Source organism: Protopterus annectens, chromosome 1.part0 (assembly GCF_019279795.1).
Source record: "Protopterus annectens isolate FY-2018-M chromosome 1.part0, PAN1.0, whole genome shotgun sequence".
NCBI lineage: Eukaryota > Metazoa > Chordata > Ceratodontiformes > Protopteridae > Protopterus > Protopterus annectens.
Genome location: NC_056725.1, coordinates 1,645,369,546 through 1,645,386,681, shown reverse-complemented (window position 1 = coordinate 1,645,386,681; position 17,136 = coordinate 1,645,369,546).

The following is a 17,136-nucleotide window of genomic DNA, read 5'->3' as shown; positions in this document are numbered from 1 at the left end:
GCCTGTTCAGTCACTTGTGTTTTTTTAAATCACAGAATCCAAGATTTATCTCTGTCTCTCTTTTAATAGTGATCTGTTTTCTTTTGTTAACCATGGGGCATATCTGTGTTTTATTCTTATTGTTCTTGGGAGAGCTAATATCTTCAGAATGTTCAGGAAAGTTAAGTTGAAGTATTCTATAACTTCTTCTAGGGATAGATGTTTCAGTGGTTCCCAATTACAGAGTTTAAGGGTGGGTATGAACTTTTGAGTGTTAAAGATTTTTTATTTCTAATTTTCCAATAGCTGGTGAGTTTTGCTGGATTTATTTGCTGCCTAAGTAAAACGTTGGAAGATGATCGCTGAGACTATCTGGAAGACAACCAGCATGTAAAGACAGAGAAGGCCTGTTTGTTAATATCCAATCAAGGATGGATTGCCTATTTGATGTTTTATCAATTCTAGTGGGGACTTCTATAATTTGGGTGAAGCCATGGAGGTTTATGTGATTTGAAGGATGAGTTACACGTATTCCAATCTATGTTGAAGTCCCTCATAAAAACTGCTTCCTAGGGAAGAGACTTTAAGGACCAGTAGAGGATGTGTTCTAGGGTTACCTGGAGGTATATAGTTTCCAACTGTGTTCAAGTATTATTTGGAGTTGATCTTAAGGTTTGTAAAGATTACTTCTGCATTATTGAAGTCAACAGTATTTTGTTGTAGGATCTCTTGAATAAGGCTACTTTTAAATAGAATGGCTATTCCCCCTCCTTTTTTGCCCTTTCTGTCTACCCTATACATACTGTAAACTGGAAGTAGAATTTCATTATCATTAATTTCTGATTTTATCCAGGTTTCAGTAATCTGAGTGATGTCAGGAAAGTAGTGGGTGAGAGTGGCCTGAAATTGTTGGGTTTTGTTAATGGCAATTTTAATACTCAAATTTAATCATAAGAGGTCAGATCCTTTCTGAGAGAGGTTTAGTAAATTTTGGCTGCCATATTTGGGTGTTTGTTGGAATGGGTTGGTGTTGGGTCCAGGGTTTGGATGGAAATCTTTGTTAAGGGTTTTCTGTGAGGCGATGTGTGATATGGTCTTGAGGAGATTTACTATGATTGTGTTATTTCAGTGAGACATTGGAATTGTTTTATTGTGGTATTATAGTATAAGTAATCTGATCTATATAAGCAATTCTGTAGATTGAGGGTGATAGTTTAATATTTAAAGGATTTATCTGTGTGGATAGGGGCAATGGCTTATTATAGGGGGTTGCTGACCCGTTGAGGCTAATGTGGTATGAGATGAGGTTTGCTGCTATTCTTACGAGTATTATTGCAGTAATATGGATGGGTCTGATGTTGATTTATTTGAATGTTTGTGAAAGTAATGATTTTTGTAAACGTATTGCTGTATTGTAATACTTGGGAGAGTTATATTAGTTATAAGTATTAAAAAAAACAAAAAAAAAAAAAAAAAAAAAAAAAAGATATATGGTATATCTTATTACATGATATATATTACTTAATATTCATATAGTTCATATATAGGCTTTAGAATTTACAGTTACTGATATTAACCCTATTCATTTATTTATATCAATTTTCATGTTCATTCATGTTTGTTTATATATACTATCCATGAAGCATTTTTAACAATTCATTTTTATTTTATTATTTTATTACTTTATGTAATGACACTTTATATCTTTAGTACACATATATATGTACATTTTTCATATCATAATAATAATATATTATTTAGTTTTAAAAAACCTATATACACATCAAGAAAAAATTTTTTAGGTAAAAAAACTCTTTAGGTATAAATCATGTGTTAGGTATTTTTATATTTCATTTCAATCATTATTTATCTGCCATTTATTACTTTGGATTTACTGCTTAACTCCTTTTCCGGACGTTAGTAAATAGCTCTGAGGAAACATGCTCAGTTTAAGTGGCGGTTGCATTATAAACTTCCGCCTTTAACAGCATTGAAACTATATTCTGCAGCGGCATGCCGTAATTATAGTTTTATCTAAATAGTTTTATGCATAATGTTTTAGTTAGTCAGCACGCTTATATGTTTTGTCAGTTTGTTAGCTTATTTAGCTTACATTGTTTACATTTATAGTCCAGCAGTTAGATTAGTTAAAGTGACTTTGACTTCAGTTGCGTTTTAAGTTGTCGGCTTTTGGAAATATTTTATTGCCGCTAAATTGTAACTATTGACTAAATAAAATTATATGTCTGCTAACTCAATGTATCTGTTGTAAAAATGTTTTCTGCTTACTGAAATCCTATCTTTACTTTACTGCTAGTGATCCGGAAATTAGCTTCACAAAGCTGGACTTGGAGACCAAAAGAAAAAAATGTTTTAGCAGTACCCTAATTGATTCTTCAGTTTTACGTCAACTTGCAGTTGACATTCACTCCTGCATCTATTTTTAGTTATTTTTAGTTATTGTAGTCTAGTGTTTACAAATGACATGATATTGGAAACGTTTACTGGATCTGAATGTTAGTAGTTATGCACGATTTGGAACAATTTGTCTTGTGTTTTACATCTATATTATAAGTATGTTATATAGATGCTAGCTGGGTTGTTTTTGTTCTTTTTCTTTAAAGCGTTCATTGCTAAATAGCTTAATTGAGACAATTAAGCTTTTAACTCATGATATTTAAACAGTGTATGTGGGGTTTTTTCTTTGTCTGAGGAAGCGTGGTTGCACCCACGCGAAAGCGCTTACCGTTACCCACTATTTTATGGATTTTATGGATTAAAGGAGTTTTTTATATTTATGCTACGTTTATTTGGCTGCTTCATGGACTTTTAACTACAATTGTGCTATTTATTCAACTGCCTTTTGGACATTTAAAAGCATTTCAAGTGTTACATTACTGCATCGTGGTAGAGATCAGGTTACTGTTTCTATAGTTATAAGTATTGCTATTGTATTATAGATGGGGGAGACTAGTACTATGTAAAAGTGAAGTAATTTAGTTTGCTAGTTGGGTTGGTAATAAGGCTTATGGGTGTGGGTAGTTTAAAATAAATACAGGCATATCAGGGGTGGGTGAGAAATGGAGGTAGAGTAGGGGAAAAGAATGAGCTTAAGCACAGTGAGGGCAAATGTAGCAGGCAGAGCCAGACTGTGGCATGCACTAAAAGAAAAATTATCAGCTACCCAGGATTGTTTTAATGCAGTTAACTCATTTTCCAATTTAGATGCACTTTACTTAACAAGTAAGGATTATTTCACTTGCTGGTGATTTGAACCTTTTATTAACCAATGTTACAGGGTAATTACCGCTTAGCCAGGGTTTATTTGAGAATACTCAGTTACTATGTCCTTTTTTAGCAACTGGATTACATGAATGTGATATTTTCTATGCAATGATTGTATTTGCTGCTAAATGTAGGTTTGATGGGTTAGGCAGTGGCCAGGAAAACTTGTTTGAGTAGCCAGCCCAGGCAATGTGCTACTTAGATACACTTCAAGCCTTTTAGAAATGTGTCTAGTATAGTTAAAATAAAAATCACTTAACAGTTGACCTACACTATTTTTGGTGGTTCTGACTAATGGGGTTATTAGCAGAGCACATGAGTTCATAGGTTCATAGGTAGGTACTAGGCTGTCAGCCCAAGGGCCTATGTAAGCCTAGCCAACAAGGTTCCCTGGCTTAAGAAAGTCAATTTCCTGTGCCCCTGTTGAACAGAGCCACAGAAGTGATCCCTAGGGTGTATTTCCTATTTCCCATCCACTCATCAAGATTTTTCTTGAAGATTGCTAATGAGGAACTTTGCTTGACATAGATGGGTTGCTTGTTCCAGAGTATAGGAAGTCTCTGGGACAGGAATCTATCCCTCCAGCATGTCCTGTTTATTGTGGTGATAACATTTAGGTCCCTAGAGTGTGCAGCTTGGAGGGATTGTGATTTCTTTAGGTGTAGCATGTCCAACAGCTCTGGGTTTAACATAGCTTTATATGTTAGGCAGAGATCTCCTCAGAGTAGGCGATATGCTACAGAGTAAAGCTGGAGTTTTTTGAGTTGGTCAGTGAAGGGCATCTGTTTGAGGCCAGTAATCCTCTTTGTGAGGTACTTCTGTGACCTTTCCAGCTGCTGCAGATGTCTTGTGAGGTACATTCCAAAAGGGGCATTGTACTCTATAATGGGTTTAATGAGTGCCGAGTAGATGGGAACAATTACCTCTTTTTTCCTGGATGAGAACCCTTTTGTTGTGAGGTGTGCCACATAGAAGGATTTCCTGACTACTGTGGCGATGTTATTATCAAAGGAGAGACTACTGTCCACCTGGGTCCTAAGGTCTCTTATCACACATTTGGCGTTAAGTAGACTGCCGTTTATGTGGTAGTTCATGGGTACAGAGTTTTTACCAAAGAGGATGACAATGCACTTTTTGCCATTGGGCTTGAGGCCATGACTCGGACACCAGGCATCTGTCTCAGTGAGGCCCTTCTGTAGGATGTCCACATCATTTGGGGACTCGACTATGGCTCCTAGTTTGCAGCCATCTGTGAACTTCATTAGCCAGAGGCCTTCTGTGTTAGCCAGTACTTCAGATAAGTAGATACCAAACAGGAGAAGTCCCAGGACTGAACCCTGTGGTACTCCACTTGTCACTGGTTTGAAGTCAGATTTGGAGTCTGCAACTTTTACAGGATGGGTTCTGTCAGTGAGCCAGTTGGCAACCCATCTTGTAATGTAGGGATTTATACCTAGTTTAGTGAGTTAGGTATAATTCCAGAATGGGGGATGGTGTTGAAAGCCTTGGCAAGGTCAAGATAGGCTGTGTGAACCACCTTATCCTCATCTACGGCTTTGGTGACTGCCTCAAAGAAGTCAATCAGGTTCAGAAGGCATGATCTGCCTTTCCCAAATCCGAACTGGGTGGGGTCTAGAGTTTGGAGGTTACCAATGTCTTTGTTTATGAGTTCCATGATGATGTGTTCCATGGCCTTGCAGACCAGGCTCTTCAGGCTAATAGGGCGATAGTTCCCAGAATCAGTGGTGGCTCCCCCTTTGTAGTGTGGGATAACTGTTGCTGTGTGCCAGTCAGTGGGCACAAAGCCTGATGTGAGACTATGATTGAACATGGTGCTTAGGTGGGGATCCAGTTCGTTCTGAAGTTCATGTAAAACACAGCCTGGGATGTTGTCCGGTCCCATTGATGCTGTGTTTTTGGTTTTAGAGAGTGTAGCTTTTACCTGCATAGATGTGATTACAAGGACTCTGCATTTTTCCTGTATAGATATGGGTCCATTAGGGGGTGAGTGGGGGGTAAAGTTAGCACTGAAACTATCTGCCAGGATGTTAGCAATATCAGTTGGTTCTGTAATTTTTGTGCCGTTGTGTTGTAATCAGTGCAGATCAGGGTGTTGCCAGTGAGATTCTTGACATAAGTATAGAATGTTTTGTGATCGCCCTTAGAATCAGTGGTGATTTTGTTTTCATAGCTAGCTTTGGAGGATCTTATAAGGGATCTCAGCTTCTTACTGAGGCTGACCAGGGAGCTCCTCCACTCATGGGATTTTACTCTCTTTTGCAACAGTTTCTTCCTTCTGTTGTAGAGTTTGTTTATGGCAGGGGACCACCAGATTGGTTCTTTTTTTTGGAGGATAGTGTCTTAGTCCTGTTTGGGATAGCACGATCCATGCACTCATGTAAGCACTTATAGAAGTGTATTTGTGTAGGATTCAGCAGTTGTAACTGTACTGTCCATCTGCATGGGTGTCATGAAGTTCGCCACTTCTGTCTTAAGAAGCATGAATTTGGCTTTGGAGAAGTTTTTTTACTATGGTTTCCTTAATGGTGGGTGGGGGCAGGATGCAGACAGCTAGGGTGATTAGCTTATGGTCAGATCTGTCCAACGAGGAGTTGACTTCAGGCGTGGAATACTGATCACTCATTTTGGCAATGACTAGTTCTAGGATATTGTTGCCCCTGGTTGGGGTGTGGATAAGTTGATCCAGGGCATTGGGATTTATGAATTCCAGAAAGCCTTGAGTGAAGAAATTGGTACATGAGTAGTTTTCCCATTTAATGGTGAGGTAGTTGAAATCACCCATTATTAGGGTGCTTGGTTGAACCCTAATATTTTCCAGTATAGCAAGAAAAGGGGAGTGGAAATCCTGGGGCATGGTGGGGGATCTGTAGCAAGCTACAATTTGGATTGCAGTTTTGCCCAGAGTTAGTTGCACTTGGATAACCTTGGATGCATTATGTTGCACAACTAGCCTGGAGGTGTGGATATCCTTAATGAATATGGACACACCTCCGCCTTTGTTGTTCTGATCCAGGTTAGATGGCCGAAAAGTGTGGTATGAGTTATAGCCTGGTAATACTGGGGTGCTCTCTAGAACCTTGAACCAGGTCTCAGTCACTGCACAGATATCAATCTTCTCCATTTTAAGGAGTGCCTCGAGTGAGTGCATTTTGAGATTTAGACTTCTAGCATTGAGTAGTATTACCCTCAGTTTTTGCTTACCTGTTCCTGTTACAGTGGTGAATTTGTCATTTGAACCTTGCCTAAAAAAGGCACTATAGAGGTGGCAAGACCCTTAGCCGGTATCCTGAATCCCAGGGGCAACAGGTGCAGGCCATCTCTGGCAAAGCATCGTGGTCTGTCGACCATGATGTCCCAGGCAGACAGATACTGGATCCCCTTAGAATGACACCAGAAGCTTAGCCAATTGTTGAAGTCAATCATTTTGTCCTTGTACTGCAGTATCATTCTCAGTGATGGCAGGATGCTACTCAGGGCTAAGGTCATACCTGCCTGGGCTACAAGATTGGAGAGCTCTTCCATGTCTCTTCTCATGTAGTCCAGGGAGGTACGTCTCAATTCTTTCACACCAACATGGACAATGACAGTCATATTTGTACTGGCTGTCGAGTGACCTTAGTGCGTGAGTTATGTGGCAGATGCTGGCACCCGACAGGCAGCTGACAATAACCTTCTCCTTGTTTAGCCTGGTGAGTGGGACATCAGTGTGCCTGACTACAGAGTCACCTATGACTAATGTGTTGGGTACATTGTTTTGCCTTATGGGCTGTGGTTTATTGACACACTGAGTCTGTGGGCTATGTGTCATTTGTGTTGTGTTTGGGGGTGGAGGTTGCTTGCGTTTCTGCTTTGGAGGTCTCTGTTGCTTGAGCAGATTATTATTGAGAGCCTCTGTGAATGTATTTGTGTTTCTATGTGTGGATTTTGGTGGTGTAGGTTTAGTGGGGCAATGTGATGAGTGTGGTGTGGTACACGTGTTTACCTTCTCGTCTTGACTGTCAAGTTGAGTCTTGGTTGGAGAGATCTTTACCTCCAGTTTGGCTAGATAAGTGCATCTCTCACAGGTTGTGGTAATGGGTGGTAGAAGGAGAGGATTGTCTTTGTACATGAGGCAATTGCTACATTGCCCAAAGATGCCCGGATTCATCAGATAGACAGTAGAAAACACTGGGAGCTGACCCTTGGACATGCCTGAATAAAAAACTACTTTCCTCTAGACAAGTGAGGAAAGTGAGTATAAGAGCTGTTTTTCTCTAAGCAAGTGAGGAAAGTAAGTACAAAAACTGTTTCCTCTATGTAAAGAGGAAGGTTGAGTGCTGTAGTAATTTACAGCTTATTTAGTGCTAACAACACATTCTGAAAAAGTGCTGAGCACAAATAAGCAAATTCAAGTGCTAAAACTAAGAATTTGTACCAAGATCTTGTGGTAGATATGCAGCCTAGTGCTTACCACTCCCACTGATAATCTAGAATGCTTTCCTCCAACACAGAAAGGCTTGGGTGGCTCAGAAGCTTACAAACAGTCCTGGATACAGCAAATCTGTATCTGGGCTAGACTAGTTACAGGAAAGGTAGGAAACAAGCACAAACGTGGGCTTTTAAACCAGAAGGTTGAAAGAGATGGAAAAACTGCCCAAACAGCCTATAAACTACAATTTCTTGGCCAGAAACCACTCTTGTGGTAGATAGGCTACCTAGTGCTTACGATTTCCACTGATAAGCTAGAAGGCTTCCCTCCAACACAGAAAGGCTTGGAGGGCTCAGAAGCTTACAAACAGTCCTGGATACAGCAAATCTGCATCTGGACTAGACTAGTTACAGTAAAGATGGGAAAAAAGTGTAAATGTGAGCTTTTAAACCAGAAAGTTGAAAGATATGGAAAAACTGCCAGACAGCCAAAAACTACAAATTCTGGACCAGAAACCACTCTTGTGGTAGATAGGCTACATAGTGCTTACCACTCTTACTGATAAGCTAGAAGGCTTCCTCCAACACAGAAAGGCTTGGTGGGCTCAGAAGCTTACAAACAGTCCTGGGTACAGCAAATCTGTATCGGGACTAGACTAGTTACAAGAAAGGTGGGAAATAAGCGCAGATGCAGGCTTTTAAACCAAAATGTTGAAAGAGATGGAAAAGCTGCCCAAATGCCAAAGAAACTACAATTTCTGGACCAGAAACCACTCTTGTGGTAGATAGGCTACCTAGTGCTTACCACTCCAACTGATAAGATAGAAAGCTTCCTTTCAAGCACAGAAAAGCTTGGTGGGCTCAGAAGGTTACAAACAGTCCTGGATACAGCAAATCTGTATCTGGACTAGACTAGTTACAGGAAAGGTGGGAAACAAGCACAAATGCAGTATTTTAAACCAGAAAGTTGAAAGAGATGGAAAAACTGCCCAAATGCCCAAAAAAACTACAATTTCTGGGCCAGAAATCACTGTTGTGGTAAATAGGCTACCAAGTGCTTACCACTCCCACTGATAAGCTAGAAGGCTTCCCTCCAACACAGAAAAGCTTTGGGGGCTAGGAAGCTTACAAACAATCCTGGTTATAGCAAATCTGTAGCTGGACTAGACTAGTAACAGGAAAGGCAGGAAACAAGCTTAAAAATTTTTTTTTTGGAAAGTGGGAAGGGAGAAAGGAGAAACAGAAGATACTTCAAAATTAAGGACCTAATTGGCTTGCCCTTCGCAAATGTTCCATCTGTATTAGGTAGAATGAGCTAGTGACACTAGACTGGAATAGATCTGGGCTAGAACTGAACAGATGGGACTGTTAGGAGTGTCTGAAGTCAAACTATGTTCTCACTGTACTCGGTTGAGTGAGCAAATGAGACAGACCCAGGAGGAGTGTTCAAACACAAATTTACAGGAGGGGTGGTCAATTCCAAAGCCACCAAGATTAATACCAAAACAAGAACAGGAAGGGCTGGCGGGAAACTAACTGCAGAGACAGAGAGAGACCACAGTATTCTATGAAACAATTAAATAGAAAAATAAATAACTACAGAGAGAGACAGACCACAATATTCAATTAAACAATTAGACAAAAACATAAAATGCAGTACAATCTTTAACACTGCAAGTTTGTACTTAACTCAGCTAGTAATGCAGTTGATTGTAGGTATCTAGCAGAAGCCAAACAACTCAGATATAGAGCAGTAATAAATTCAAAGTTATGCGACTAACACTTATAAATACAGAGAAACCCTCTAGGCTAAGAGTTTAAAACTGAATATCAATGAAGTGAAACACAATAGCCCCCACTAACTGCAGAGACAGAGATACCACAGTATTATATGAAACAATTAAATAGAAAAATAAATAACTACATAGAGACACAGACCACAATATTCAATGAAACAATTAAATAGACAAATAGCATGCAGTACAATCTTTAACACTGCAAGTTTGTACTTAACTCAGCTAGTAATGTAGTTGATTGTAGGTATGTAGCAGAAGCCAAACAACTAAGATATTGAGCAGTCATAAATTCAAAGATATGTGACTAACACTTATAAATACAGAGAAACCCTCTAGACTAAGAGTTTAACATTGAATATAAATGAAGTGAAGCACAATAGCCCCCACTAACTGCAGAGACAGAGACCACAATATTCTATGAAACAAATAGAAAAAATAAATAACTACAGAGAGACACAGACCACAATATTCAATGAAAAAATTAAATAGACAAAACAGTGACTAACACTTATAAATACAGAGAACACTGAATATCAATTAATTGAAACACAATAGCCTCACTAACTGCAGAGACAGACAGAGACCACAGTATTCTATGAAACAATTAAATAGAAACATAAATAACTACAGAGAGACACAGACCACAATATTCAATGAAACAATTAAATAGACAAAAAATAAAATGCAGTACAATCTTTAACAATGCAAGTTTGTACTTAGCTCAGTTAGTAGTCTGAAATTTTTAAAAGATTGCTGCAGTTTTAGAGGTAGTAGAAGAAAGTCTTGAAGCGATATTATAAGTGTCAGTCAATTGACAAATTGAGGGCAGCTGATTTACAAGATGGATAATGAAAAAAGTTACAAATTATTCTTTAAAATATACAGGTCATGTTCTAAAGCAAATTTATGTAACAGACCTTTGGATTTGGATATAACCACTTCCCTAAATAGAATACCAGATTATATAGCTTTTTGATTCAAAATGTGCTCTTTTTCACATTGTATTTTGTTGATAAGGACAGCTCCCTGAATATTTTTATTCTCCTAGCTGAAAATCGCTTTCATTGCATCGTGAAAACTAAAACGAAATGCATCATAGCTTAAATGAATGTATAGGTTACTGTATTAAATACATCAGGAGTACTTTTTTACTTCCAAGAAAGTCAGGTTGTCAAATAGTTCTTGTAGATGGAACACCTCACAATAAAATCTAACTCATGATTATTTGGTTTGCACCCACAATTAAATAACAGCAGCTCATCTAAAGAAGTAAATTATTTTTTGTTTACCTATAATTATTTTCAATTGGATGTAAATCATCGCTCAGTACGTAACCCAAAGAAGCAATTTGCAAAAGCTTGTTGTTGCTTGTTTAATTTTATATATGCAGTTCCAGAGTTGCTACTTTTTCCGTCTGCATATCATGACATCATCCTGTGGGTATAGTTACAGAGAAAAACAGTAAACAGTGAAACAAAAAATCAAATGGCAAACTATAATTTTATTCTTATCAAAATCACTTGCAACTGTATCATGAGGTTTACAATGGGAAATGAAATTAACTGTAAAAAAATGCTCCCAAACACAACACTTTAAATAAAATATAGGTGGAAAAGTGCTGGAAAAATGAAGCAGGATCATAAATGTGCTTGTTGTAGCTAAACCGGATAATCTGTATACAATTTAAAAAGGAGCTCCATATAGCAACAGTGCTGATGTGTATGAACTGAATACCAAAATCTAGATGAGCTGATTTGTAATTGCACGGGATTGGGCCTTGGTGAGGTAGCATATAAAACACACTGTTTAGTTTTATAGACCAAATACAGAATAGTAAGTTAACACAGAGGCAAGTGGTAACAAAAATGATAAGGGGACTGGAAGAGTTGTTCTGTGAAGGGATGTCAAAAAAGACAGTTATGCTTACTCTGAAGAAATGTGGATGCAGGGGGTCATGAAATGAAGGATTAAAAAAACAAGTGTGAGTATAGTAGGAGTGTAGCTTCTAAACAAATATTTCAGCAACACAAAAGGTCCTGAGTGGTAGACTGAGCTTTAATTAGAGTAGGTCCAAGGAAGTATTATTTAACAGGTAGGGTGCTAGGCAAATGTAACTGGTTAGCAGAAGAAATTGTGTGTACTTGGACTGGCAAATAAATCTAAAATGTCTGTCAATAAATGTAATACATATAAATTAAATTGGAGGAAGGAACTGCAAGAGGCTATTCCCAACATATAGATAGAATAGAGACCCATTGGTGGTCTCACTATATTATATTTCCCTAATTGCTTGTATATGGATCCACATCAATGCTGTAAGATCTAACGCAGATATGTTTGAGAATCAGCTGTCTTTTCATGAGCAGGGTAAACCAGGCAAGCACTGTTTATGGCTCCGGTATCCCTGTAGTTATTAAATGGCATTAGAAAGAGTCACTTTCCTAGGATGACATGTTCTTTCCCTAAAATGCAAATAAAGCAGTTCTACAGCTTAAGCTATGTCTTTCTTTTTAATCTCCCTTCAGATGGAATGGTCTACCTTCACTTTTACATACTTTATTACTGGCTGGATCACCACATAATAATATCATTGTTGTATTGCTAAACTTAACAGGATTATCTGAGGTATAGAAGCACTGTTTATTTTCATTATGCATTCATCTGAGATACCAAATCAAGAAGAATCATTTCTAATTGGATTTAGATGTGAAGGAACATGGCTCCAATGCAGGGTACATGTTTACATTTATTTAGGCAGATTTGCTAACACTAACCCCTGAAGGCCATGTTTAAAGAATAACAAGAAACGTCTAAGCAATTACTCAAAAGTGATTACATCTAAAGACATGTGCTGATGAAGCCTAGCTTCTGGAGTACTGCTATGGATTTTGAAACAAGCTCAGTTAGTGGGGCACAACATCAAGACTTCAGAAGTTAACAGTCGGTTGTTCAAATAATGCCAAGAAGCACATTCATTAAGCTTAAATGCTATCCAGAAAGTGTAATACAAATATGTTAAGTTTGTATCATTTTTGTGCTGGGAAAGAGAAAACTTTTTGCTGCCTAGACTTTCTATGGTATCTTTGTCATTTTATTTGTCTGTAATAACCACACTAGTTTGGTATATACCTTATGTGACATTTAAAGTATATTCCTTTGTAATATGGTACCTTATGTCCAATACAATATCCAATATAAGATAACTATTTCAGATATGCATGCATACTATATTACACTCAAATCAATTATGTATATTGATTTTGTACATATTTGTACATATGAGCAATAAAATCCATTAGTCATATTTTGTCCTGTTATATTCCATTGAATGTTGTTGTATAATTTAACCTCTTTTGTCATGGCTAGGAAAGGATCATTTAGATGATAATTTCACATTCCAGGCAAATAAATGAATAAATAAATGAATTAAGTTTAGCTATGCATTTTTATTTTAATCATATCCTGCAAATATATATATATATATATATATATATATATATATATATATATATACACATTGCAATATATTTACATAAAACTCCACTGCCAATCATGAGCAGACAGTGATCTGCTGTGGCGACCCCTAACCGGGAAAAAGCCAAAAGAAGAAGGATTTTGGTCTCAGGAATTTGGTCTTCAGGATTTTGGTCTATCAGGATTCTGTAGCACTACTATAAATATATATATATATATATATATATATATATATATATATATATATATATATTTTTTTTTTTTGTGATCTCTAACACCTCTTGACTTATGTTTTTCAAAACTGAATTTTCATAAAAGTGTAGCCTGATTATTGTTTATTCACTGGAGCATTGGTAAACCATGCATATGTATTATATAGTTTAGCTTGTAATTAGCTGTAGCCAAAGAATTTGTCAAATGCATGTAGCTTGACAAGATTCTAGCAGACTATTAGAACACAGAAGATATTCATCCCTCTCTGATTACATTATATTTTTGTATATGCATAGCCATTTATGTTTATTATCTCTACGTTAGGCCCTTCCTCCTCATATTATATAAGTGTCAAAAACAATAGCAGCATGAACCAGTGTGAATCAAACTTTGAAGCCAAATTTCAACTTAGCATCTATTAAAATGCAGCTAAATACTAAAGGCTGTATTCACAGTCACTTGCTAAAATGCACTAAGGTTATTCCTGATGCTTACAAATAAGTGTAGCAAAGGTACAATTCATAGAGGTCATTTATGCTAATGCACAAGATGTAAAATGAATGAGATGCAAATGAGAAGTGCTGTAAAGTATAGTATGCTAATAATGCAGTTTTGAAATTCATAGTCCAACATCTCTGTTGTATGCATAGCCATTCTTAAATGTGGTGCTTCACCTTTAATATTGGAGTTGCAATCTGCAAACATGTATGCCAAGTATACATAAGCACTTTCCTAATATACAAATGGATTATTTCTCCCAGTGACCCCTTCATTAGTTTGTATCATGCACTAAAATGACAAAATAAATTATTTTGCCCAGCGATCACTTCAGCAGTCTGTCCATGTATGAACAAGCACTTCCCTGACACACAAATGGATAAGTTCCTCCAGCAACTCCTTCAATACATTTACTAATATTTGCAAGCACCAAAATGAGCATTTCACCCAAGCAACCCCTTTAGAAACATGCCCTGGAATGCACAAGCACTAAAATTAACATTTTACCCAAGAGACCCCTTCAGTAACATGCCTTAGTGTGCACAAGTACTAAAATAAATATTTCACCCAAGTGACCCATTCAGTAACATGCCGTGGTATGCACAAAGAGTGAAATACACATTTCACCCAAGTGACCCCATCAATAAAATGTCCAGGTATGTACAAGCACTGAAATACACATTTCACTGAAGTGACCTCCTTTAAAAACAAGTCCAGGTAAGCATACGAGTAATACATTTACTCAAGTGACCCCTTCCAGTACAAATGTCCAGGTATGTTGAAGCAGCATATCAGCTCCCATTGCATCTCCATACTCAACCAAAAAAATGGCTCCTTTCCTGCTTAACATCAAGGTAATTGACACACTTTGTATGCAGATGAGTTCATTATAGATTCATGTCTATGAATCAAACTCATGTGCATATGTGTAAACCCCCTTAATAGTGTAGCAGCTGCAAATCTATCGATTATCTATAAATAATGTTTCACGTTTCTGATAGGGCAGCGTGTTCAGAAAAAAATCCCCCACATTTCCATAGTTGTCCTGACAGTCCAGGATTTGCATAATCTTATAGCACCACTCTTTGCAGATCACCACTATGAATATGCAAAGGCACAGACTATGAATACAGCCCTAAGTTAAGGATACATTCCCCTTTATGTATTTTTTTTACACTCCTGTCTTTTATAATATCTAGCTTGTCTGTTTCTACTGCTGTACAGCGTTTCTTTGTTTTTCAGCAGCTTTAATTCATTAACACCTGTGTGGTGTGGAATTTCACACCTATAGCAGCCTGCACATATTTTGGATTTCAGAGCATTTTCTGAAAAATAAACTTAAAAAAGAATAAGATAAACAAACATAAATTAAAGCTATTAAAACTGTACAAATAGGAATGTTTTCAGTAAGAAGTGTTCTTTGCAGTGATTGTCAGTCCGTTCCTATAAAATGCTATAATGCACACAAACCCCAAGTTACATTTTTTGTTAAAATTTCAGAAGCAATTGTTAATATTATGGAAACCGAACTACCTAGAAATATATTGTTAGTACATTTTTGTTAACTAGACACAAGGTTTCACATGACAACATGAAATTCCCTGTCAGTACACGTTTATTGAGATATTTACAGAAATATCAAAACATGCTTAATTGAATAATCAACAATATAAATTACACTGAATATTTCCAAAGAATGTTAAAGGCAGTTTTCTTCAAAAACATTTAAGGTTTCAACTGATGTCTTGCATCAGTTTGTAAGTCCCTTGGTTTTTGAAGTATTAAGTACATATGAAAACATTGTTTATTTTCATAATTACTAATAAACCACTAGCAATAGCTTAGGTAAAATGTTATATAAATGGACATTGTCAATGACTTTTCCTGTCTTCCACAATGGCATTTCACACCATACTCCTCTATAACAGTTAGGACTAATGTTCACAAGGGCCTTTTTAAGCCTAGCCATGCATCCCAAATCTCTGACAAGTTTTGATACCCTTGATAAGTGTTAGCATGGGCCTGGGAGATGAACCATTTTGAGGTTACCTATGTCCAATAGAGACACAGGTGCCAAACCAGGGATGAACTTCCGTTTCCCATCCAATTGTTCAAGTTGCACTTGAATTGGGTTAGGGAGGAAATCTGCTTCATATACATGGGGAGCCTGTTCCATAGATGCAGTAGTCTCTAGGATACATAACTATCTCTCCAGCAGGTCCTATTTATATCGCAGGCAAGGTTTAAGCCTTTAGAACAGGTAATTCTGGTGCTGTTTGTTTTGTGGATATGCAGGAGGTCCATCAGATTGGGGTCTGATAATGCTCTGTATGCAAGGCATAGATCTCCCCTTGCTTGTAGGAGACAGAATACAGGGATAGGGCAAATCTTAGTGAAATGTTGTTAATAACCCTATGCACTTTTTAATACTGCCTATTTTAATACTATCTATTACTAGCCATTGAGTCCTTAGTTAAAGAAGCCAGTCCCACAAAAGGTCTGGGCACCATAAGGAGCTATGGCTGTGAACTGAAAGTATACAAAAATGGGGGTCTATGATTGAGTGATTTACCACATACTGTATTCAGCCACATGTGGTGTGACATTACTGTCTTAGGTATGTGACTGACTGGCATCTTACTGTCCATTCACTGCAGATGTATGAATGTCCTGTATCGAGGTATTAATAGTATATGTTTCCTAGGTTAAACACTATAGATACTGCAGCTGTACAGAGACCGCTTAATTATTTTAGTGTCTGTCATCAGTTGCTCATCAGCTGAAGCTCAGCTATGAATGAGTGGAAACATCATACCATTTTGAAGTGACTGAGTATTTCACTGAGCAGAGAAAAGTCACAGGAGCTAAAAGATTATTTTCTCTCACAAAATAATTGCATTTCTGGCCCTGCTTTATGATTTAAGAAAGAATCATGTAATTATGCCACACTTAGAAGGTGGAGAAGAAATCTAAAACCAAAGTGTGTTCCTGAATAAAAAAAAAAAAAAAAAAAAAAAAGACACATCTACATACTATTAAAAAGTAGCACTTCTGACGATCTCACATTTAATGAACAACCTGACAGAATGACACGTACAAAGCATGTTATCTTGGGGGCATACTGTGCAATGTGGGAATGAATCTGTTATAAAAAATAAAATCAAGTCAGTATGGTTGTCACTAACAGAAAAAATAAATAATAATAATTAAATTAATACAGAAACATTACATAAATTAGATATTTGCATGTTTGCAGTTTCTGATGAGACTAGTTTTATCACCTGTTCTTTCAATAAATATAAATTTATCTGTTAAAATTAAGTTACAACTACTAGGAATCTAATAGTTCATGTGCCCAAGTGATGTCAGAATGGTTCTCAACATGTTTAAATTGGGCTACCCTGTGATCAGGTTGAAAATGCTGGAGCATCAGTAGCATGCAGGAAAAAAAAACACTGTTTCC